Raw genomic sequence first — 24220 nt, 5'->3', positions numbered from 1 at the left:
GAAGTTCCTCCTCATGTTGAGATGGAACTTCCCGTGTTCAAGTTTGTGCCCGTTCCCTCTTGTCCTGACCCTGGGCACCACTGAAAAAAGACTGGCCCCATCCTCCTGACACCCACCCTTTAAGTATTTACAGGTGATGATCAGATCCCCCCTCAGTCTTCTCTCCAGACTAAAAAGACCCAAGTCCCTCAGCCTTTCCTCAGCAGAGAGATGTTCTAGGCCCCAAATCACCTTTGTAGCCCTTTGTTATTATTATATTATCAGCTATAACACCAAATTTTCTTTAAAATCCAACTGACTATATTTTACTGTGATCCAATGGTCTAGTAAATACTGGTAGTTGCTTGCGAGTGAACATCAAAGCTCATAGTTTTGCAGAGTGAACAGTAATTTTTACCAGAAAGAAAAACAACTTTTCACTTGGAGAGGGTAGCATGAATTCATGTGCAGGATAAAGGATTGCCCTTGAGTAAAACTAGTAAATGAATATTCTAATAATTTTGCTTCCTCTGCAAGATTTGTCACGGCTGCATTCAAACTGAGTAGCTAATTTTTTTGGAAAATGGCCATACGAAACCTGTTCAGGAATCCTCTGACTGACAGGAATGCTTTGTTTTGAAAAAATTACCTCTGTGAAAGAGCCTCAGCACTTTTCACTTTGGTTTTGATTTTTGTTGATTGGCTTCAAGTGATATTTAGAGACAGATGGCTGACAGATGTGTAATGAGAATTACATACAGTCCAAAAGAATTTCACCTTTATTGTTGGATGAGGCTATATCATAGTGATTATAATGGTTGGTAAACTACACGGAATTATAAAATAGGCCATGGAATAAAATTTGTTTAACCTTATAACTTTAGGAAATGAAAAATTAAATATATCTGTACAAGCTGGTTCTTGAATGTTTCAGACTTATTTTGATAAATTATTAAGATTTATTAGTGGTTTATAGAGTTAATATCCCTGTCTTTCTCTGGCAAAGTATATTTGATCTTTGCTATATCTATAGTGCTGCTGTTCCAGTGATGTGAATCTCTCTTCTCTCTCCAAGCCTTATGAAACAAGCAAATAGGCAACAAAGTTTGTAATCATTAACATTTCCCTGTAACAGACAACAGATTAAGGTATTTTTATGTTTTATATAAATACACACACACATATATATCTATAATAACAGGTGCCGAGTGAACTTGAATAGCGGAAGTATAGCTGTCTATAACTACTGTAGATTTCTCCAGAGTCAGTTCATCTTAAATAATTTTTTTAATCACATTTTTCACATTTCCAGAGTTTTGAGATTTATTTTCTTCCAAAGGAATACAGCTGTTATGTAGATTCTGAGACGAAAATCTGGCTTTTGAGATTGGGCCAAAAATCTTAAAAAATTGCCATCAGGTGCTTAAACCACAATAAGCGATTGAATCAAGTAAATCTCAGGCCTGTGATGCCACATCCCATTGCTAAGCTGAACATACTTTTAACCAAGAAGTTTGTTCTTTCTCCCAAGGTACCTCTTGTTCTAGGAATAATCAAAAAGAACTTCCACTATGTTTTTTACAACTTCCTCCTCAAAATTTTCCTTTGACATGCCATCTTTCGAAATTTTATGGCTGTTCAGATTGATGTGCTATGACTTCTGTCACAGGAAAGGTACTGTTTTATCTTTTTCTTCCTCAGCATATAGTAAAATATATTATTTTATGACTAGACTTTATGTTCCTTGTGACAGAATTTGGTTTTCTTTTGTGCTTGTATAGTATCCATGCAGCAAAACTCCTAATAAGAACCTATAGCTTGAGAGAAATTCAAATAGGGAGCAATAATATTGTGTGATGGAATTATTTTCTTGTTCTCACATTTCATAGAGAATTTTGTATATCTGAAGCTGACATGAATTTTTTCTACAGCAGAGATAACCCATTGTATTAAGTCCCTATAGTCTATTGCTAGTTTTTGCTGCTTTGCTTTGATTAATTATTATTTTAAACTCTCGTTATATATATTATATATTGACATTCAGAATCTCAGGAATGTGAGTAATTCAAATACATGTATTTTTTTGCTGCTATATATAAATCTGTTGTACTATTTACCATACCTTCTCTTTATACATTATTTCAATATTCAATTGAAGATTATAAATCAATTATTGCAAAATACCTCTCTTGAACAAGAGTGGAAGAAAGGATATTTCATCATGTTTCACTTTTCATGCTTTGGTAGCAATAAGTAACATATCTACATGTTGCGTGCTCCAAATTTCTTAATAAACAACACAGTGTAATATCTTATATATCATTTTAATTATCAAATGTATGTTACTGAATATGAAAGTTTTCTTCAAATTTGTAATTTTATCTTTTTAAGATTTTCTACAAAATTATTCACTCATCACCACTGATATATTATTGTTATTTGTATGTGGTCTGACATTCCGAGTATTTAAATCCCTATTTATTTGCCTTATATTTAGTGAAAGCAGTTTGTTAGTTATTCTAACACTCTTGTTAAACCTCTTCATGTGCTATTGCACACATATAGTCGTGCATCTTTTCCTAGTTTTTGTAACTTCACAGAAATTGCTGTTACTGCTTCTTAGTACTTTGTGATGTTATTATTGGGTATTTTGAATGCATTACAAGGCTCTAGATGTGCAAGGAAATGCACCTATCAAACTCTCTAAGAATTACTCAAACACCATGCAAGGTGAGTTATTAGCATTACAAGATGCGGTGATGGCTGTGTAGTTTCCTCTCCCTTGCCCTGATCAGTTCAGGACAACATCAGCCTGTGCAAGGTAAGTACCTGGTTATGCCTGCACTAGGAAAATGATCAAAAAGCATGTTTTGGAAGGAAATCCTGTGATTATCCTCATTGACTGTGCTTTAGTTAGCCCCACAAAGTGATCTCAGACCCCAGGAACGAGATTCTTTTTAGCTTAAACTGAAGTAAAAAATGTTTTCCTCTTGAAGGAATTCAAAGTAACCTCCACGAAGACCAGAAGACCAGATAGTCTGCATGTCAGATCCTGAAAAACAATGTTTTGGTCTGCTCATATTACGCTGTATGACTTGGTGACGTGATGTGATGAAAAGAAGCTATTCTAAACCATAGCTAAAAATATATTCTAAAAAGAATATATAAATATATTCTAAAAATATATTCTAATATATATATAACATATATTCTAAAAAGAAGTATTCTAAACCATAGCTATGAATTTTTTTAAAGTAACAAAAATCACAGAATCATAGAATGGTTTGGGTTGGAAGGGTTATATCATTCATATAATAAATATATCCTTTGTTATTCCTCTGGAATAAGAAAGCCTGTGCCATTTTATCCTGAAAATGGGAGGTGTATCATGACTGTGTTATATGACAAAGTTACTGATAAAATCTATTACAAGTGTTCATAAAAGCAACAAGATCTACACCCTTGCTAGAGTTCTTTCCTGGGCTGGAAACTGCTTCTCTGTGGCAATTGCTGCCTCGGGGAATGTGTATAGCAGTTGTATTCATTGATTAAAAGGATACAAAAGACAAATCTTACTCATTGAAATACAAATCAGGTCTTTCAAATCTATCAAAGACACATAATATGATAAAGTTTCTTCAGGGCAGATATTATTTCATATACTTCCAGACTGTTCGCAATTGTAATAAACCGATCCTCCTCAATTTTTTTAAGGACTACAATAATTCTTTTCAGATTGTGCTTGAAACTAGACAGATCCTCACATGTATATTTAATGAAGAAATAAGACCCTTTTTAGAACAAAGCAGATATTTCATTCCTTTTTATGAAGAAGGGCAATTATAGTTAATTCCACTTCCTCTTTCTGCTCTTTGTGTCCCTCTGACAGTACATGAAGCTGGAAAGCCTCGTTATAAACGTTATTGGATAAAAGCTTATATCCTTGAAAAGTCTTTCCGTCTCAACTTAGTGGTGTTTACAATTCAGAGGCTGGAATTGCAACTTCATTGCATGAATTTTTCCTGTTGGTTGTGAACACATGCAATTTGGGAGGTTGTTTTTTTTTTTTTTTTTGTTTAAAAACTTGCACCAAAGGCTTCCTGCGTTCTTACAGGAAGCATTTATTTCAACTGCAGCAAAACTTTTTATTTCTCAAGACAGTTTTAAAATTAAGGACAAATATATACAAATGTTGACTTTAAATTTTGGGGATTCCTTTGTCAGTTGCAAAACACATCACCAATTTGAAAGGACAGTAAACTGACAGTCTGTGATTTAGTTCTATACTACTGGCATCATATTATTACCCTTCTGAGTTAGATTTTCTGTACAATTATTGATTTTTTTTTTTTTATAATATAGCACTTCTGCCATATTTGTGCAATAATTGCAACACTATTGGAGTATCTGATGTTATTAGAGCATGGTCTTGAAGAGTTTGAAATACAGTTGTTTCTAACAGGCTAATCTTTTACAATTATGTTAAAGTTCCTGAACTATGGGTGCACGAAAGCCATAGCTTTAAAAATATGATCTGCTTCTTCTTTTTACTAAAATAATGTAATTCTTTTTACTAATTCTGTCCTCTATTTACCAGTCATGCTCCTGTTCTGATATGCTGTTCAGAATATAAAGCTATGTAACATAACTCAATAACAAAACTCCTATTGCTGGCATATAGGATGCTGAAAGGGCCTTACAGGTCCGTGATGTAACATCATGGAGCAATGGTTTGTGAAGAGCAAGTTATAAGGTAGGATAGTGATATGCCTCAGCACAGATTTTTATACATAGATTTTTATATTGTAATGTCTCTTTTATGTAGAAGACCACAAATATTTTTCTATAAAATTGGAGCATAGTGCATTAGTTAAATCTGAGGCGTGACTCAACAATACAATATCAATGGCAGCTTAGTAAAAATTGTTATTTGTTAAAAAAGTGTAAACTTTATACATGATGGTTGATAGACAGCAAACCCATGCAAGGCAGCCTCCAAAGACAAACAAAATTATTGGAAAAACCAACTATTTAAAAAGCCTGAAGAATATTATTAAGTTTGATGAATACACTAAGGATTTAGTGGGTTTGGTCAATGAATATCATATTCTTCATTATTGAAATATCGATTCTGATAACAAGAATATCTTCAGTGTATTATGTATAATTTTAATATTTTTGTAAGCCAAAAGACTGAAAATCTTAGGGTTACATTTAGATGAGTTGTTTAAATTTATGACAGAATAGTAAGGTATGGAGATCCACTTGCTACTTCTGATATTCTGGTATATGTATATGGTAATATTATATTTACTTTCTGCTGCCAGTGATTTAAATAGACTAAGATAATGTCTGGAAATTTATAGAATGTGAGTTAAAGTCCGTAACTTTACTCAAAAAGCAACCCTTTAAGGGTTCTTTAAAAAGAACCCTTTTACTCAAAAAGAACCCTACTTTCTTCAGCTTCATTGAAATTTTGCCGTTTGCTGTTCTTCAGGTAGTTCCCTTCCCTGTGCCACAGTACAAGTTTTAATAAAGGTTAGATGCACCTGGAGTCATTAATAATCTGAAGATTAATTACCAAATCCTTTTTAGGAAATGGGTAATAGAAACAGTTATAAATTAAGCCTTAATTATAGAAGAGGAAAATGATTATCCAGAAAAACAGGGATACAAAACAGAAGGAGATAATTGCGTGAAAAGAAAAAATGCTGGTTAGCAAATACTTAGTTGATATAGTGAACAAAATGCAGCAAGTAGAGGAAATTGTGATTAACCGAAGAAAGAAAAGATGGTAGGGAATTTAGAGCTTTCTAATAATTAAGCACCCAAGGATGCTTAATGATTTTCAGCAGCTGTTAACATCCACTGTGCACTTCACTGTATTGTTATCTGTTCATGCAAGAGCTGGACTCTTGTTTCACACATACATCCTGCTGCATCTGCTGCCCTGGGGGAGAGAGAGAGACTGAACCCAGCAGAAAAATCCATCTCTAAATGCATATTCTAGTGATCCATTAGTAATGAACCTGTTCTACTCAATAATTTTAACCAAAGCAATCAATGTCTGAACTATTTTTTCTTTAATCATGACATATCTCATGGAGATGCCACAGGGTGTTCTGTTGTCTGAATATAGGCCAAGGTTCTAAGCTAGGTTTTGTTTTGCCAGTGTCTATTAAGGATTCAGTTCATTAACAAACTAAAGATGTTTCAATATAGTTATTTACAAGGGTTTCAACCATAGGAAACATATTTTCTGATTTTATAGCAGTCTACAAAAACACAATCTAAATATCATAGATTTTTTCACATGTATGCAATTAACACTAACATTTTTCATCAGACTTCCCGGTCCACTGAGTTTTATTTTACATTTTTTGTTCAGACCTAAATGTTCTATTTTATGAGGAAGTCTCTTAGCTTTCCAGATAGTCTGTCAATTCATTTAAGTGTCTTTGTAAGTCTTTCCTCTTTGTGCTTCTCTTTCATGACCACCTTCGAATTCATCCTACCGTTTTGTCCCAGGTGTTGCATCATTTGTTACAGCAGGTTGTAAACCCTTCAGGCTCCTTCCCTGCACAACTTCTCCTGCAGGAATTTCTAAAGCACTCAGCATTGCCCTAAATCTGTTACTGTTAATAGTGAAAGCTTCATTGACTTTAGAGGAGCAGCATTAGGTCAAAACCTTCTTAAATATCTCGGTGAACATGAACTTAGCATTGACCCAGCACAATTTTTGGTGCAGGTAAATCACGAATAATGACGAAAAATATATAGTGATTTTCAATTTACGGTTCATTCTTCTGCATATATAAAAGGATAAGACTTTCTCATGTGCCTTACCCTTCTAAAAATAGTGTCCCATCAATTTGTTGACTTGTACCACCTGAAGCTGTGTTTATGCCATCTTTTAAACAGAAGACCCCAGTATACATGGGATGTGCGATACACAATGGAAAAAAGATGGACAATTACTCTTACTGCAGTGGTGTCTCAAATTTAAATATAAATGATACCAGAATTATTTTGAAGCACTATTATTGGAAGAGCACCGTGGTTCAGGTGGTTCTGGGAGCGGCACCAATCAATCAGTGCTGCTGTCTCTGCTGTGTCTTTGCTTTCCATCCAGCCCTTCCTCCGCCTCTTCGATTTCACGGCTCCAAAATGCACCTTCAGGCAGCAGAGACGACTATTTTTCACGTTGAATAATAATCATAAATAAGTACAAACTGAGGGGTGGTGTAACTAAATGAGGAAGTTATTACCAGCCTAAATAAATGAGACTCACACCAACAATGATGAGTCTTACAAAATGTGATGCTTTTAATCAGCTGAGGGAATTGATCAAAAATACAATACTAATGACTACTTACAATGAAAATACTTACATTATCACTCACTGCATCTTTTTGGTGCCTTCTAATAAAACTTATTTCTTGTAGTTTGGCAAAGTTTGTTAGTACCTATAAAATTTCTTTTAATCTGTGTTCCGCATTCATTATTTCTGTCATGAGACAATTCTTATTTTTTACTTTGCAATATTATTTTATAGTTAATCAATCAGTATTTGGACAAGACCAAAAAAGGTTATAAAATTGAAAATTAAATGAAAAGAAAATTAAGATTATGCAGACACGTAATCAAGGGCTTGGAAGTACAAGTCTTTATGGTCTTTTGCCAGTTTTAATTATGTCTTATACATAATATAGATAAATACATATATATACACATATATATTTGTATATAAATATATACGTAATAAAGATAAATAATATACATAAAAACCTTATACATGTTTTTAATTATGTGATCAAAAAGATTTCTTTCTACATGGACAAAGCCAGATTTGTATCTGAATTTCAAGAAAAGATGTTAATATATGATGAATAAGGCTGTGGACTGATCTCATGGATATAAAATAATACCCTGAGAATTGGATGCTGTACTAGTACTTAAAACAACGTTCTTGTACAGTGCTTAGCAAATCACATATTACAACAGTTTCACAGGTTGCCACTGAATCTGGATCCTCCTTTTTCTAAACACTGAACTTGAAAACCCGTGTGACTTGATTTGTAGAATCGTTGAGTACTTACAGTTTTCTCTGCTGGTAGATAAGAGCTTACTTCACAGTAGTCTCATGAAGATAAATCAAGTGATGTTTGCAAAACACTAAGGTATTGGTAGAATACCATAGGAAGGCCAAAATGAAATTAATAGTTCTTGAAACAGCTCAGGATTTCGATGGTGTGCAATCAGTAAAGCCCAAGATCACACACTGAAAGACAAGAATAATAATAGAAACTCCCAGAGCATATTCAGTGCACTAAGGCAGATGTCCTAAAGAGATATAATCAAGGGAACAGAAATTGAATCAGAACATTTATATTGAGGGACGTTGCAGAAGATTTGAATGAGGTGAAAATATATAGAGATAATTGTGATCAGGGATATTCTTTTTTATTCCTTATTGTTAGTAAAATATTTTTTCTTTTCTTTTTTATTTTTGGATGCTGCAAGTACATCAATGGATTTACAGAACAGCTTGCCCAACTTGCATGAAAATGAGCTCAATTTTCCCTTAAATTTTATGTAGTGTTCAGCAGTAACTTGACATCTTATATTCTGGTTAAGAATGCCATATTTTAAATGTAGCAATTGAAAATGGTATTACAGAAATGATTAGAAATGGCCTGACATTGCTGTGTTGAAACCAATTCCTTTTTTTTGAAATTAACATGATTTTAAAAATAATGTGACTAAGATCAGTCCTGAAAAAATACATATTCAAGGTAAAATAGCCAATAAAAGTATTTCAGAATAATTTTGACATCCTCATTCTCTTCACAGATTATTTTTATTCTAAAAGTAGTCCTGTTCTATACCTGTTCTTGAACTTTTCTCAGTAATTTAGTGGCATCTTACTCTCTCACTGGCCCCATTGCCATGCACTGGAATATTTTTAGAATATAGGATACATGGAAAAAGAAAGTGAATTGCTATAAATCAAAACAGTGAAATTCATAAGTTTTGGAAGCCTGAAGAAAAAATTGAAAGTCTGGATTCAATGTCTGGAGTCCCTTAAAATATTTATGAAGTATCTGCATATCAATTTAATTGCTATATTAGGAATTATTTAATGCTGTGATGCCTGGGGAAAAGAAAAAAAAATAAAGAAAAATAAAGAAAAGTTGTCCAGAATACATAGGATATATTTTGGGATATATATACATGTTACTCCAAGCAGGGTATTTTAGATACCCTTTCTTAAGAGCAGTGTTTGAGCTGTCTTTCAAACAGCATGAGTCACTCTTTGAAAACAGCCAGAATCAGGGCTTCCCCTGTATCTTAACAGCAGCCCAATAGTTGAAATATTTTCTAGGTAAAGTGATACCAGGACTGAAATCTGTTTTCTCTTAAAGGCAAATTAAATAACTTCCTTGAGACTTTTGCAGCTGCTGGACTATAACCTGTTTTAAGATGTGGAAATTTTACTTTTCTGAAAATAGACAGAAAAAAAAGTCGTGACCGTCAGAAAAGTCTGACTCCACTGACTAATGATCAGGTTACTCATTAGCAAGGGATAAAATGTTTTGTCTTTGTTTTTGAGAGAGTATAATGTCTTATTTCCTTGAACTAAAGAACAAAATTAATTTGTGTGTACCACATCCTGGAAGAGTAAAGCACTAGACACATGAATGAATGAATATTTTGGGGAAAGTGTGTAGGGCAGACCAGTATCGTCATTGTGTGCAGGTTGAAAGAAACAATAGATGCTGCTCTGTTTTGCACAGAGGTCAGTTCAGGCTCTCAGGAACACAGGTGTACATGCACCTACTGGTCCCCATCAGTACTTAGGAATAAAAATAGTTAGTCGGCATGAGATAGTCTTATCATAGAATGGTTAGAGTTGGAAGGCACCTTAAAGATCATCTAGTTCCAACCCCCTTGCCCTGGGCAGAGGCACCTCCCACCAGACCAGGTTGCTCAAAGCCCCATCCAGCCTGGCCTTGAACCCCTCCAGGGATGGGGCATCCACAGCGTCTCTGGGCAACCTGTTTCAGGTTCTCACCACCCTCACAGGAAATAATTTCAATCTAATCTAAATCTCCCCTCTTTCAGTTTGAAACTTGTCCTATCGCTCCACTCCCTGATAAAGAGTTCCTCCCCATCTCTCCTATAAGGCCCCCTTTAGGTACCGGAAGGGTCTATAAGGTCCCCCCGGAGCCTTCTCTTCTCCAGGCTTTTAACCTTGGTAAGACTGAACCCTGCAACACATGCAGCAGAATTTTAGTTACATAGAGTACTTTAAGTTTAAAACATGAGGAACCTGCAGCATGTGGGCATTTCTAGGTTCGATCATCAACTGAAAAGACGCTTTCAAGATCTCAGTCTTGCATTTGTGTGGTTGTGATATCTAACTTTATTCTTTCTACATGTATCCTTATCAAACTGCATTCTACTATTCTCTAACATGCAAATACTACGTAGTTGAATTATACATGGTGGTTTTCACAGTGAAGTAATAGGTGGTCTCAGTCCAAAGGGGAACATTAATTTAGTGGCTGTTGAAATAATAGAAATATTAATGATCCTGCAATCTGCTGCCAGAAGTAGTTATCTTTCAATATGCAGAGCATCAAACCCAATTATGTGAAGTAGTGGTTGTGTGGTAGTCTGTTGTAAAACAGTTTTCAAGTTTCAACACTCAAGATGTAGCTGAAAATTAATATATTTATAATATAACAACTGAAATCTGGTTTTCATTAACTCAAATCAGCTGAAACCAATCCAGTTTTATATTTTCCTGTATATATTTGAACTTCTATGTTGATTTTAGAAATGGTCTTAAACAGATTTAACTTTGGTTTTGCTTTTCTCTGCCAACATGATCTGTGAAAAACCAGAATAAAATGGCCTACCAATTAAAGCAATCTTTGAAAAGCCTAAGGACTGTGATAATAATTGATTAATATTCAGAAAATGCTAAAATGTTCTATGACATATTATACTCGATTTTAATGTTACATACGGCATATATACCAAGAGTAGATTGGTTTAAAGTATATCAGGTTATGCTGTTCTACAGACAACATTGTTTCTCTATAGTAGTACGTTAAAAAAGCCCAGTAGCCCAGTAGCTCTGGTAGAGCTGTGACCACAATTAGGAATATCAAATGTAACACAACCTCATATTATAAATTTTTCATAGTATGTGGAAAGAGAATTGAAGACTCTAACCTTTGTTGCATGGATAATCCTTTTCCTAATATTCTATTCCTGTCAATGTGGGAGGTAAGGCAGATTGACCAGCAACTGCAGGTCATTTTCTACCTGATATTTACTGTTTTAACTTTACCTCTGTCCCGGTTTGAAGTAAAACCAAACTAATTTTCTGTTCTGTAACTTTACGTCCTAGCCAGGCCTTCTCTAAACCTCTGAAATTAACCACATATTGTGGAGAAAACTGCTCGTTCTCAGAATGATCAGCCCAATGTTTGTGCTCCATGCCAAGGGATGGTGAGCAGGGAGGCCCTTGCTTATCCTTATTGCTATAACAACCAAGGTCACCCCATTTCGTTATTTGCCCCTTTAGAGGGTTGGAAACGGAAAAAAGGTAGAGGGGTCACATCGGTGGGGAGGAGTGGACAGGAGAGGTGACCCAAACCTGACCAACTGGGGTATTCCATCCCATCTGCCCCATGCTCAGTATAAAAGCTGAGGGATCAAAGGGTCAGCCCCTTCCTGCGATGGCCGACGTCCAGAGAGGACTCTGTCTGTTCGTCTGCCTTTGATCCCGATCCGTGTGTTCCTGACTCCAGAGCTGGAATCCAGTTCCCATTCATCACTGAGTCCAGTCTGGGACTTCCCCAGTGCCTGCCGGTGACGTGACTGTCATCCTGGGAGCTTGATACGGTTTTGTAGATATTGTATCTATTTCATTATTTTCTTCTTTATTTTTATTTTAATATTAATTCTTCATTAAAGTAGTTTAGTTCATTCTAAACTTCTGAATCTCCTTATCTCTTTCTCCTCCTCTCTCCTCTTTTTAGGGGGGGGCAGAAGGGGGGGGAAGGGCCATCTGTCGGTCTGATTTTGGTAAATTCGGCCGAAACCATGACAACCTCTTAAAATTCAGAGTATTTTTTTTATTAGTTTCATAAAAAAAAGGTGCAAAAACAAATTTTATCAGAGATATTGTTGATAAAGACAGGAAATCTATTAGAATCATAGAATAATTCAGATTGGAAAAGACCCTTGGGATCATCGAGTCCAACCATCAAGGCCACTCTACAAAGTTCTCCCCTACACCGTATCCCCTACACCGTAGAATCTGAGTATCCATCAAACCTGCCCTGTACTGAATTCTATTGTATGTAGAGACAAGCTGCATGGTAAATTTACTTCTCGTTGTGGATATTCCAACTTTAAATGAAATTGTTTGGATTACTTATATTGTATTCTGCCCTTAATTTTATTTGGGCATAGATTTCCATATCCAGCTATTGAAAAGAACATATTGTTTGTCTCTATATGATTAAGATTTCCCAAGAATATTATACTTCTAAAGTTCCAGCAAAAAGTCAGAAACTGAAAGTATATTGAGTTATTTTTTATTTAATAAAAAGCAAATAATAGTGTTTTGTATTATTTTCATAGTAATTCAGCTCTGCAGTTTAGAAATTTTCATCACTGAAAGACAACAGGAAAACATAATGGGTAATAAATGGAATTTCTGACTATCAATCGAAAACTTTTCATTTTAAAAGAATACATAAATAAAATCTAGTGCCTTGCCTGTCTCAGAAAGACATCCATGGTATAGCCAAGGTATTTGTTTGTTCCATATTTTTATTCCTTAGTTTCCAGTGAAGAAAGTGAGAAGAAACTGTCCTCCTTCCTTGGGCTTTGAATCAAAACTTATATTCATATCTTTTCAAGATTTTTATCCTTTTCCATTTTCTTATTCCCTGGGTGATTGATTGATAGTACCTCATACATGTTCAGATACTATGTGGAATAGAACAAGTTATTTTATAAACCAACATTTGGTGTTCTAAAAAACACTTATCATACATGTTTATGATCCAATGCCGTGGTTTAACCCCAGGCAGCCGCAAGGACCACGTAGCCACTCTCTCAGTTCTCTCTGTTTCTCCCAGAAGGGCAGGGAGAAGAGGGAGGAAAGGAGGGAAAAGGGCAAGGAAAAAAAGAACACCCTCGTGGGTTTAGATAAAGACAGTTTAATAGAACAATAACAGAAAAGGCAAATAACATTAATAATGACCCAAGGCACTCTCACCAGTCGGTGAATTGGTACCTTCCTGAGCAATGATTGCGGATCCCCACGGCCGACCCACATCTATATACTGAGCATGACATTATTGGTACAGAATATTCCATTGGGCATTCTGTTGTTCTGTCTATGCTTCTTCTCAGCTTCTATGGGAAGCTGAAAAGAGTCCTTGAAAAGTATAAACATCGCCTAGCAATAATTAGAAACATATGCATTATTGATTCCTTTCACAGCAATCACTAGAAAGAAAATTAACGCTTTCCCGGCTGAAACCAGGACATCCAGTCTGCAAGGATTGTTTGTAGTGTATTTAAGAATCTATATTCAGAAAGATTCATTATCTTAATGAATTTTTTGCCATTTCTGTGTTTCAAATGGTAAGACTGTATTTTATTTCTGACACAACCTGTAGAGTCAAATCACATAAAGATGGCAGTAATTGGATGGCTAGGAAAGAAACCCTCATATATATTTATATATAGATATATATGTACAGAGATGGAAAATACTGAAAAGAAAATTGGTTCTGTTCTGTCTCAAACCAGGGTATTTATTATGAGGTAAGTCTTTGTAACGCTTCAGTTATTTCTTGAGTGTCAGCAGTTAGATACATTTCATCTGACAGTGTAAACGTGAAACCTGAGACCTAAAACTGAATTATACATGCCTTTACTCTACAGTTTCTATTTGTCTATTAGCTTGTTTTCTGGGTTTATATACAGTAATTGAAGGGAAAACTGAGCTGAGTTAAAATGATTTCTAATTCCTCCCATGTTTATCAATATAACAGTGAAAGGACCTACAGGTTAGGTTTTATTGACTTTACTCAGTTTTAAAGGAATTCAATTTTCTTAGTTTGAGAAGGACATGTATCTCATTTCAATTTATCTCAAAGCACTCACTTCCATGATTGCTATGTTCATTGCAATGTTTTATCTTGATTCTGAATTCATTTCTTATCTGTTAGCCTTCTTTTTTCCATTAGTTGATGAAAACTGAAGGATGCAGTATATCGTGGCATCACTGCTATGCTTTTCTTCTGGATGCAGCTGTACAGAATGGCGATAGGAATGCTGATCTTGCCAGAAAATTCCATTATAAAATGTTTTCACAGCTTACGCCCAACTCGAATGTGAGTACTCCAGCATCTCTAATTGTGTAGCAGAAGGTTGGGGTGAATGAGGATGAGAGGTCAAACTTAAAAGCACTAACCTATGGTAATGAGAAGAATAATCTAGAAAATAACAAGACAGAAATCTCTTTTGGTAATGAACCTGAGGAAAATTTCAAGCACATGATCATTTATTTAGTCATATATTTGACTCTGAATTATTTTTTAAATTATTTCTAATATTCTTTTACTTAACCTTACTGTTGATATCTTTGAGTAATAAAGTTCCTCTCATCCCATCTCCAGACACGTGACAAATGTCTTCCAAAGAAGTTCATGTTATGGAAACTAGAAGTCATATATAAATTCTTTAGATTAAGTACTTTACTATCAAACTTCCATTTAAGCATTAAGAAACAGTTCCTTCTGAAATATATTTTTTAATTTTAGAATAATTATAATTATTAATATGTGTACATACACATTGTTTCAAAACATATTAACTGGATCACTTCTGAAATTATGAAGGACATATATATATACTCAACATGTCAGAGAGTTACATATCAGATTACAGATCAAATATGTAATCTGACAAATTATAAATTAAAAATAAACATGGAAACACCAAAAAAACAACAGAAGGCCCAGTCCTGCAAGATGAGCATTAAAAATGTTGAAGTTTTGTCCTGGGTATTTTTTTTTTTCTGTAGTTCCAAACCAAAATGCTCAGCCAATTTCAGGCTGGGATTTCCATCTGTGTCGTTAGAGTAGAAAAATATTTGTTTAATGCTGTCTGAGCAGGAAAGGGCAGACAGAGCAAGCTCTACCATGTGTTTGAACATTCCTGGTAAGCTAAAGGCCTGAAAGAAATCTATCTTTTCTAAATGACAATTTGTTCTTTGCTCAGCTGTTAGGGAAGTACTGCAGAGGCCAGTGTCAGGGCTTAACCCCAGCCAGCAATTAGGACCGCGCAGCCCCTCTCCCATTTTCCCCCTGGTGGGATGGGGGAGAGAATCAGAAGAGTAAAAGTGTGAAAACTCATGGGTTGAAACAAAAAAAAATTAATAAGTAAAGTAGAAGCCACACACACAAGCAAAGCAGAACAAGGAATTCATTCATTACTTCCCATTGGCAGGCAGGTGTTCAGCCATCTCCAGGACCACAGGGCTACATCACGTGTAATGGTTACTTGGGAGGACAAATGCCATCACTCCAAAAGTCACCCCCTTCCTCCTTCCTTCTCCCAGTTTTATTGCTGAGCACGATGTCCTATGGTATGGAATATCTCTTTGGTCAGTTGGGGGTCAGCTGTTCTGACTTGTGTCCCCTCCCACTTTTTGTGTGTTCCCAACCTACTCACCGACAGGGAGGTGTGAGGAGCACAAAAGGCCTTGGCTACTTCAAAACAACTGAAAACATTAGTTCATCATCAACACCATTCTCATCTCAAATCCAAAACACAGCACTGTACCAGCTACCAGTAAGAAAGCCAACTCTAGCCCAGCTGTAACCATGACAACCAGTCATTACACAAGGAAGATTTCATTGTTGTAATGGGGCCCATTGAATTTAATGTTCACTGAGGACATCACACAGTTCATAAGACTGAGTCACACAAACTGTAGTCAACCTAGCTTTTTTTTGAGCAAACTAGATGAAAGGAAGGAAAAATCTTCAGATACATGCTGGATCCTAGACTCACCTAAAGGGGAACTCAGGAAAAAAAAAAACCACCCAAGCCCAAACCCTCTCAGAAAGGAACTTGGAATTAAAAGAACTGCAGTCATACTCATGTATTAACCAGAAGAATAGAACATTCACTTTCTTATCACTCGAGTTTTCTAGTTGAGTACGATTCCTTGTGGTATCAACTGCCATGGATTGAAAAATGTGTTGGAAAAGTACTGAACTCACTGGGATCTTACTTACAGTAGTGACTGCTGACAGACACTGGTACAGCACCATGAAAAAAATTCATTTTGAAGGACTAGCAAACTTCAAGGAAATTCAATTTATATGGAAGTCTTCTGGTCAGGTTTAATTCATGTGTGTCTGACAAGCTGTGTCTGCACTTTATTGTGGTACCTTAGACATTTTCCTAAATACTTCAGGGACTTCTAGAAAGGGGAAGTAGGTAATCACACAGTAAAGAAAAAATCTTAAACAATTGTTCATCAGGCAGTATAACCTTCAGAACGTCATCAAAAACATTCTTTCTGGTATGCTCGTGTTGAGCTTCTCATCAACCAACACCTCCAACTCCTTCTCAGCAGGGTCGCTCTCAATCCAGTCTCTGCCCAGCCTGTATTTGTGCTTGGGATTATCTCAACTCATGTGTGGGACCTTGCACTTGGCCTTGTTGAACTTTATGAGGTTTGCACAACTAAATCTGAATTCTGCCCCTATGGAAAGAAAACCTCCTGTTAATATCGGGACTATCAGCCTTTCCACTAATTAGAGGGTGTAGGGTTGTGTCTTTTCTGAGTCAAAGGATGGTAGGGTATCAATTATGAGCTGACATCCAGAGCTGACCAGAAGAGAATGTTTCAAAATTAGGTATTTCCACAAAGAATAGAAATAACAAGCTTGTGAAAGTTTTAGAAAAAGTAGGAAGTGGTGAAATAGTGGAAGAAATGTTTAGTTTAAACTATAAGCTGGTTTTATTACAGTAGGTGATAAATGTTAAGGAAAGTAGCCTGTGATATGAGGTGTACTTTATATATGCAGCACTCCCGCCGTTACACCAGTTGTTATCTCTTAAAAAAAAAACAAAAAACCCAAAAAAAACCTCCAAAAACCCAAAGAAACAAAAAAACCCACGTTTCCATGACAAAGTTTAGCCTTAACTACCTTCATAGCGAATGAATACATCTTGAAAATCACACTAGCTGTTCTTCTGCAGAAATCCTCAGAAATAAGGAATGTGTTGCTTTATCCCCCACTTCTTTCCTGCAGGAAGATGTCTTAAGAACAAATTTCTTCACTGAAGGAGACTGAAGCAGAAAGGACCAGAAAGGTGTAAAACATGCTCATTACTCCTAACAGTAATCATAAAATCATGCAAAAAATAGGGGGCACACTCCTGGCACTGCAAGTAAGTGTAAAAAGAGAAAAAGCTGTGATTGGTTTTAAAATACTGCACTGCACATGTTCTGTATAGTCAATGTGGTTTCTTAAATGAAAGCTGCATCACTATCATAATGCAATATTAGCACCCAGTATAGGATGCTTCATCAATTCTATATTGTAACAAGGGTAATATTATGGATGATAATTCTTCGATTCCCCTATTAAGCCTGAGCAATGGCACCATTTCATTTGATTTTCTGCTCTAAATCTGTATCTAGGGTGACTGCATCGGAAGTAATGTATCCCTTTTTTTTAAAGCTTTATATAAAATAGCACCGTTTTTCTAATTTTATGTAGTTTCTTTTCTGCAGACTTCACACGGGCAAAATCCCTACCAATATCAAAGGTGAATAGGGACACCAGGACTTAATCTGTGATAAACAACTTCCGGATGCTATTTCTTTATCTTGCATGTATGTGCGTGTGGCTGTATGGTAAGGTAAGGTAATCTTATGTTTTATTATCAGCAATAAAATTAAACAACTAATTGTAGTCTTCAAAAAGCTCTACAATTAAAAGAAAAGATTCTGAAGTTATCTGGGGCTCCTATGGAAGAACACCATACCTATAACTGGCGGACTCTGGAAAAGCTGAATACCAAAATAATTGTGTAAACGAAACAATATCATGCAGTAGCTAAAGTAGTACAGTAAGGAAAGCCAGATAAAGACTCCTGGCTTGAGATACTGCTGCTTTGGAAAAGAAACATCTTAGGTAACTTAAATTCCAACTTTATTTGAACTGAAATACCATGAATGGTAATTTATCGTCCATATCAAAGAATTATCAAAAGTGAGTCACAAATGAACTTGGCATTAGATAATATTTTCTCTTTCATTTCAGAAACAGGTTATTAATATGCTCTAGATCAGTAAAAGGAATTAGATAAAGCATCTGACTATAATATTGGATATTCTAGATTTTTATTCGGTGATCCAGCTGCTGATTTTTTTTCCCTCATGTCAAGTAAAAAAGAAAAATTCTATTGAACGTTGTTGGTCTCAAGATGTAGAAAATGTAAGAAGTGTAAAACAATAATTTTTCAGAACAATGCCTAAACTTATGCTCCCATTTACTGTACTCTCTTGTGTCCTAAGGTTGTTGGCCGGGGGGAGGTGATGGAGTCGGGAGCGTGTTATAGCAAGTTGTCAGCATCTACAGTCATCTGCTGGGGGAATGCTCACGTTGATGGTCTTGTCTTGTTCTAGGATCCATTTGGAACAATTTTTACATGTTTTCTAACACGCTTTTTATACCTTTTGTCTTTCTTCACTAGTCTGCAGCTCCACATTACTCCAAATTTATGATATATGGTGCCTTTTATGTCTTTTCGACAGGTTTGTCCAATTCTGCATTTCTTTAATTGGCTATGAGTGAGCTGTTTATCACAGAATCATAGAATGGTTCAGGTTGGAAGGGACCTTAAAGATAATCCAGTTCCAACCCCCTGCCATAGGCAGGGACACCTCCCACCAGACCAGGTTGCTCAAAGCCCCATCCAGCCTGGCCTCCCTCCCTCCAGGGATGGGGCAGCCACAACTTCTTTTGGCAACCTGTTCCAGTGCCTCGCAACACGCAGGAAAGAATTTCTTCCTGATATCTAATCTAAGTCTCCCCTCTTTCAGTTTAAAACTGTTCCCTCTCATCCTGTGGCTCCACTCCCTGATCAAGAGCCCCTCCCCATCTCTGGAAGGGACTGGAAGGGGCTCTAAGGTCTCCCTGGAGCCTTTCCTTTTCCAGGCTGAACAACCCGAACTCTCTCAGCCTGTCTTCATAGGAGAGGTGCTACAGCCCTCTGATCATCTTCACGGCTCTCTGCTGGACCCATTCTAACAAGTCCATGTCCTTCCTGAGGACTCCAACCCTGGGGTCTTTCATGCCAGACCTACATCCCATCCCTTACCCCATGCCTGCACTCTTCTACACCACCTCCTTCGTCTCCACTTCTGAAGGTATCTGCTGTCATATCAGACCTGTACTTCTCTGCACTGCATTGTCACGTTAGTGTTGCAAATATCTCATTCTGCATAGAATAACTACTTGTTACAGCTGTCTGTGTAAGACTTGTGCCGCACCACACACAGATAAACAGAAGTAAAATAAATTAGCCATATGCACCTGGTCTATTAGAGAAAATGCTGTTAGAGCTAAACCAAGTGAAAACAAAGCTACAGGAAGGTTGAGAAAAGTTCAGACAGAGCAAATCTGACAAGCATCATTTGTGACAGCTCCAGCTTCAGTACAAAGCTATAGTTCTAGTCAGTACTGTACTGTAGGGCTGTGTGTTTACAACTGGACAAAGAGAAAGAAGATAAGAGTTAATCTTTCTGAAAATAAAATTATACAGTTAGAGTGGGAGTTAAAGCAACAATATTGGTAAACTTTGATTTTCACTAGAGCTAAACGATATGAAGTGACAAGTTTCAATGGTTGTGTCAAGTCCTTGAATGTAGAGTGGCAAGTGTCTGCTCCCATTTCTTACAGCAGGCTAGATTCAAGAATTCAGGGGCTATTTTTGTAGGTAGGACTGCATTCACAGCAAATATTCACAAATATTCAAGGAAAATTCAATATTGATGTCATCTGAGTCTATAGTAATTTTTAAAGTTTATAGCTGCAGCTTTAAGGTAGTGATGAAAATAAGTCTTTTGTATTTGCATGCAGACAAATATGTGCCTACCTAACAAAACCTTCAGCGAGTTATGGTCAGAGATTTACTGTGTATAATTAAGATAGTATTGCTATAGTCAAATTGACTATAGTCAAATACTTTGGAAAAGTTAGTTTAATTTGACAAAAATGGGAAAAAACAGCCTCATGAAGAAGTGGAAATGACTGTGGATGGATTTTTGAGAAATAATGACATTAATTTTGTGACCCAAGGTTAGGGGTCTGTATCTGAGTATGTCGGTAAGGAGGAAGCTACTTCAGAGACCAATAATAGCATTTTATAAACCCTTATTTGTTGCTTTACTGTTGCTATTGAAATCAGTGGGTCTGAACTCAGCTAAAACCCAAAACTGAATTAAACTCATTAGAAACTGCTGGATATTTTAAAATTTAAAGTACATTATATAACCAACTATTTATGTTCCTAGTTGAGGCACAAAGATTTCAAGATCTTGGTTTATTTGATGAAGAATAAGAAACATATTGCAAAGGATTGTTATGAGATGCAATATTCCAGTTAGATTTTAAATTTGTTTTCCTTTTTTCTTTTTTTTTTTTTTTTATTACTTCAAGAGAGAATAAAATGTATCATTCCTTCAAATGAAAAGAATTGGGAATAACATAATAAAAATAACACACAGGTTCTTCTGAAAGCAATTTAGCATTTTGCTTGATACTTCAAACTCGATGGATGTGTTTTGCAGGTAGAAAGAAGTGAAGATAAAGTGAAGGATAAAAAGATAAAGCAAGAAGTGAACAGAAGAGGGAGAGGGAAAAAAAACAGTTTGAGGAACAGTGGCAATACAAAGATTAAGAAGCTAATTAACAGAGGAAGGGTTAAAAATAAGGTGTCACTGATCTATGAACCTCACTTTCTATAGTCGTATTGTCTTTTCAGCAGAGCATGAGGCAAGAGTTGGTGGGATTGACATAGATTTACAGGAGGAAAAGACTGAATCTTAACAGCACCATATGCTCCTAGGAAACAAGGGACAAGGAAAACTCAAGTAATTAATAGAATCATAGAATTGTTTGGGTTGGAAGAGACCTGAAAGATCAGCCAGTTCCAACCCCCTGGATGGGGACACCTCCCACCAGACCAGGTTGCTCAAAGCCCCATCCAACCTGGCCTTGAACCCCTCCAGGGATGGGACAACCACAGCTCTTCGTGGCAACCTGTTCCAGTGTCTCACCACCCTCACAGCAAAGAATTTCTTCCCGAGATCTCATCTAAATCTCCCCTCTTTCAGTTTAAAACCATTCCCTCTCATCCTGTGGCTCCACTCCCTGATCAAGAGTCCCTCCCCCTCTCTCCTGTAAGCCCCCTTTAGGGACTGGAAGGGCCTATAAGGTCTCCTGCTAGCCTTCTCTTCTGCAGGCTAAACATCCCCAACTCTCTCAGCCTGTCTTCATAGGAGAGGTGCTACAGCCCTCTGATCATCTTCATCGCCTCCTCTGGACCAATTGCAACAGGTCCATGTCCATGTGCTGATTCAACATGTTCTCTTCTGATTCAACTCTGTTCTGAGGCCGAAGTAAACCTAGTAAAGGCTAAACAGAAAACCTAGATATATAGTTCGGAGTTTAATTTGATATGAATAATTCAATATGAATAATTCAATATGAATAATGTTATTCAGCACCACGCTTGCAATTTTGTTATGCTAGTATGATGTGGCATATTCTCTACAGTACAATACCAGAACATCAACAAGTTTGAGTCCTTTTTGTTTAAATTGTTTAAAAGCATCCCTTAAAATCAATATTTCACAAAGATAAGAAACTGGAATGTAGGTTAAAATAATTGAAATAATAGTGTTTATTTTTATAGCTTTACAGGTAGAAGAAAGCAGGAGAAAACAGTAAATTCTGTATGCATTCATAGTAAACATCAATAGCATTGATCTGGATTGATCTGGTGTTTGTAGTTTCGTGTAAATCTTTCTAATCATGGTTAATCTTTAGAAAACAAAGATAAAATAGAAGGAATTAGTCACTCCCAAACAGAAGATGGACAGTTTGACAATATTATTGTATCCCCAAGTAGTTCTGAAAAAAATTTTGAAAACTTAAAATTAAAAAGGCAATTAATAGGGATATTACTTACTGTGTTTAAAAAAAAAAAGTGTTCCTGCCTCCTATGTGTCTCATAACTAATTTCATATTTTCAAAAAACACAGGCTGCACATGACAGTATCAGTCTACTATGGCAATCAGGCAAACAGGCTGCATTATTCCCTGAGCTCCACGGACTCCTCTTCCTTGCCCATCCCCTGTGAGCATTCTTCCTTGTAAGGTTTTATTGGTCAGTCACATCTTCCCTCTGAAAATATTTTGAAGTCAGGAATTTAAATTTATATTTAGAGGGCAAGGTTAAAGAAATTCTCTTTGTACTTGAAGTAAAAAGTGGTGAGATTTGAAGTAGCTGTTAATTTATGTTAATTCAGATTGATAGATGAGAATAAGCTGTAAAGCAGCTTAGTAGGGCTATTATTATCAACTTATTTGTATTAGTATTTGTGTTTTGAGAAGAAGCAGTATGGGAAAGTCAACACACCTTGAATTTAGATCTCTTAAACTGTCTTAATATCTGTCTGTATAGGCTTTAACTGAAGAGTGCCTCTTGCATGGCCAGAATTATTAGTGTCAGAATTTTTAGCAGGATGTGATGTTGTGTCGTTTGCCCCCAAAAAACAATTGAAGCTGTTAGGGCTAAAGCGAACTATTAGACAGTAAAATGTATTCCTTCTGAAGAGCAAGACATATGCAGCATTAGTGGACTATGTTTTTGATGACACTATACTCCCCACGAGTCAATTTCTGATATGTGAAATGGTAAATGCTTCCAGCAAATTGACTATAAATATGCATATTCCACTTTTTTTTCTCCTAACTTAAAAAATTATGAACATTTCCAGGTGGAAAATATTTAGAAGGCATTCCGATGCTTGGGACTGACAGAATTCATAGCGTGTTTCTCTATTTCACTGGCAAGTTGTGTTTGAAATGTTTCACTTGGCTTTTCTTCCCTAACTATCCAACTAACATCCAATGTGTACTTTGTTATTACAGTATTATTTACATTTGCAGTAATTTGAATTTCTATTAAAATGCCTGTAACATACATACAGTGTGTGCATGCATAAATTCCTGTTTCATTAATGTGCTTGGCACTATAAAGATTACATATATAAACAAACAGAAAACCCTGACTATTTTTCATCATATTTTGTAGATACTTTATCTTGTGTGCTATTAAGCGTATTCCTTAGGTTCAGTTATCACAGTAAACTAATAGTTATATTATTCCTACATTCTACATTCTTTGTCTAAATAATGACCAAAGCATTCTAAACAAAACGGGTAAATAATAATTGCATGTAGAAATAGAATAGCAAAAGCTCTAATATCTCTGATAGGAAAGATTACAAGAATCTGTAAAAGCTATGTAGAAGTAGGAGTGATTTTGTTGATAAACAGTGAGATAACTTAAGATATTTTTTTTTTTTCCTCTCTCTTACACCTTTATGCTCCAGAGCTTTTAAACTTATGACTCAGTCTTGTCATTTTGTCTGTGATATTCCACTGGGACAGATTGTGAGGTGTTTCAGATTACAGTGTTATCACTCTACAAAAAGACATTCAATTCTATTTCTTTATCCTCATCCTTATATTGTGATGTGTGGTCCATTTTTCAGCGCCCAGCTGAGGCCTTTATTTATGGAGAGAAATGAATAGGTAAAGAACAGAATAACGCAAGAAGGAACTTTACAGTCAGGAGCAGTATATACAAAACTGTAGGTAGATCTTTCAGTGTATACCATGACCCTCTGTGTTGGGTCTCTTTCACATCACAAATAACCATAGTTTGTGGTACATTTTTCTCTAGACCCCTAGTTATTTTGTTGTTGAAGCAAGAATCTCTTATTCCCTCAATTATTTATGTCTCAATTAACTAAGTTATGCCTATACTTACTCTAGACAAATATATATGTATTTTTTAGCATTAAACTGAAGGTAAACTCTGC

The sequence above is a fragment of the Numenius arquata genome, chromosome 5 (genome assembly GCF_964106895.1).
Source record: "Numenius arquata chromosome 5, bNumArq3.hap1.1, whole genome shotgun sequence".
In the NCBI taxonomy this organism is placed as follows: Eukaryota; Metazoa; Chordata; class Aves; order Charadriiformes; family Scolopacidae; genus Numenius; species Numenius arquata.
This window is presented reverse-complemented; position numbering follows the sequence as displayed.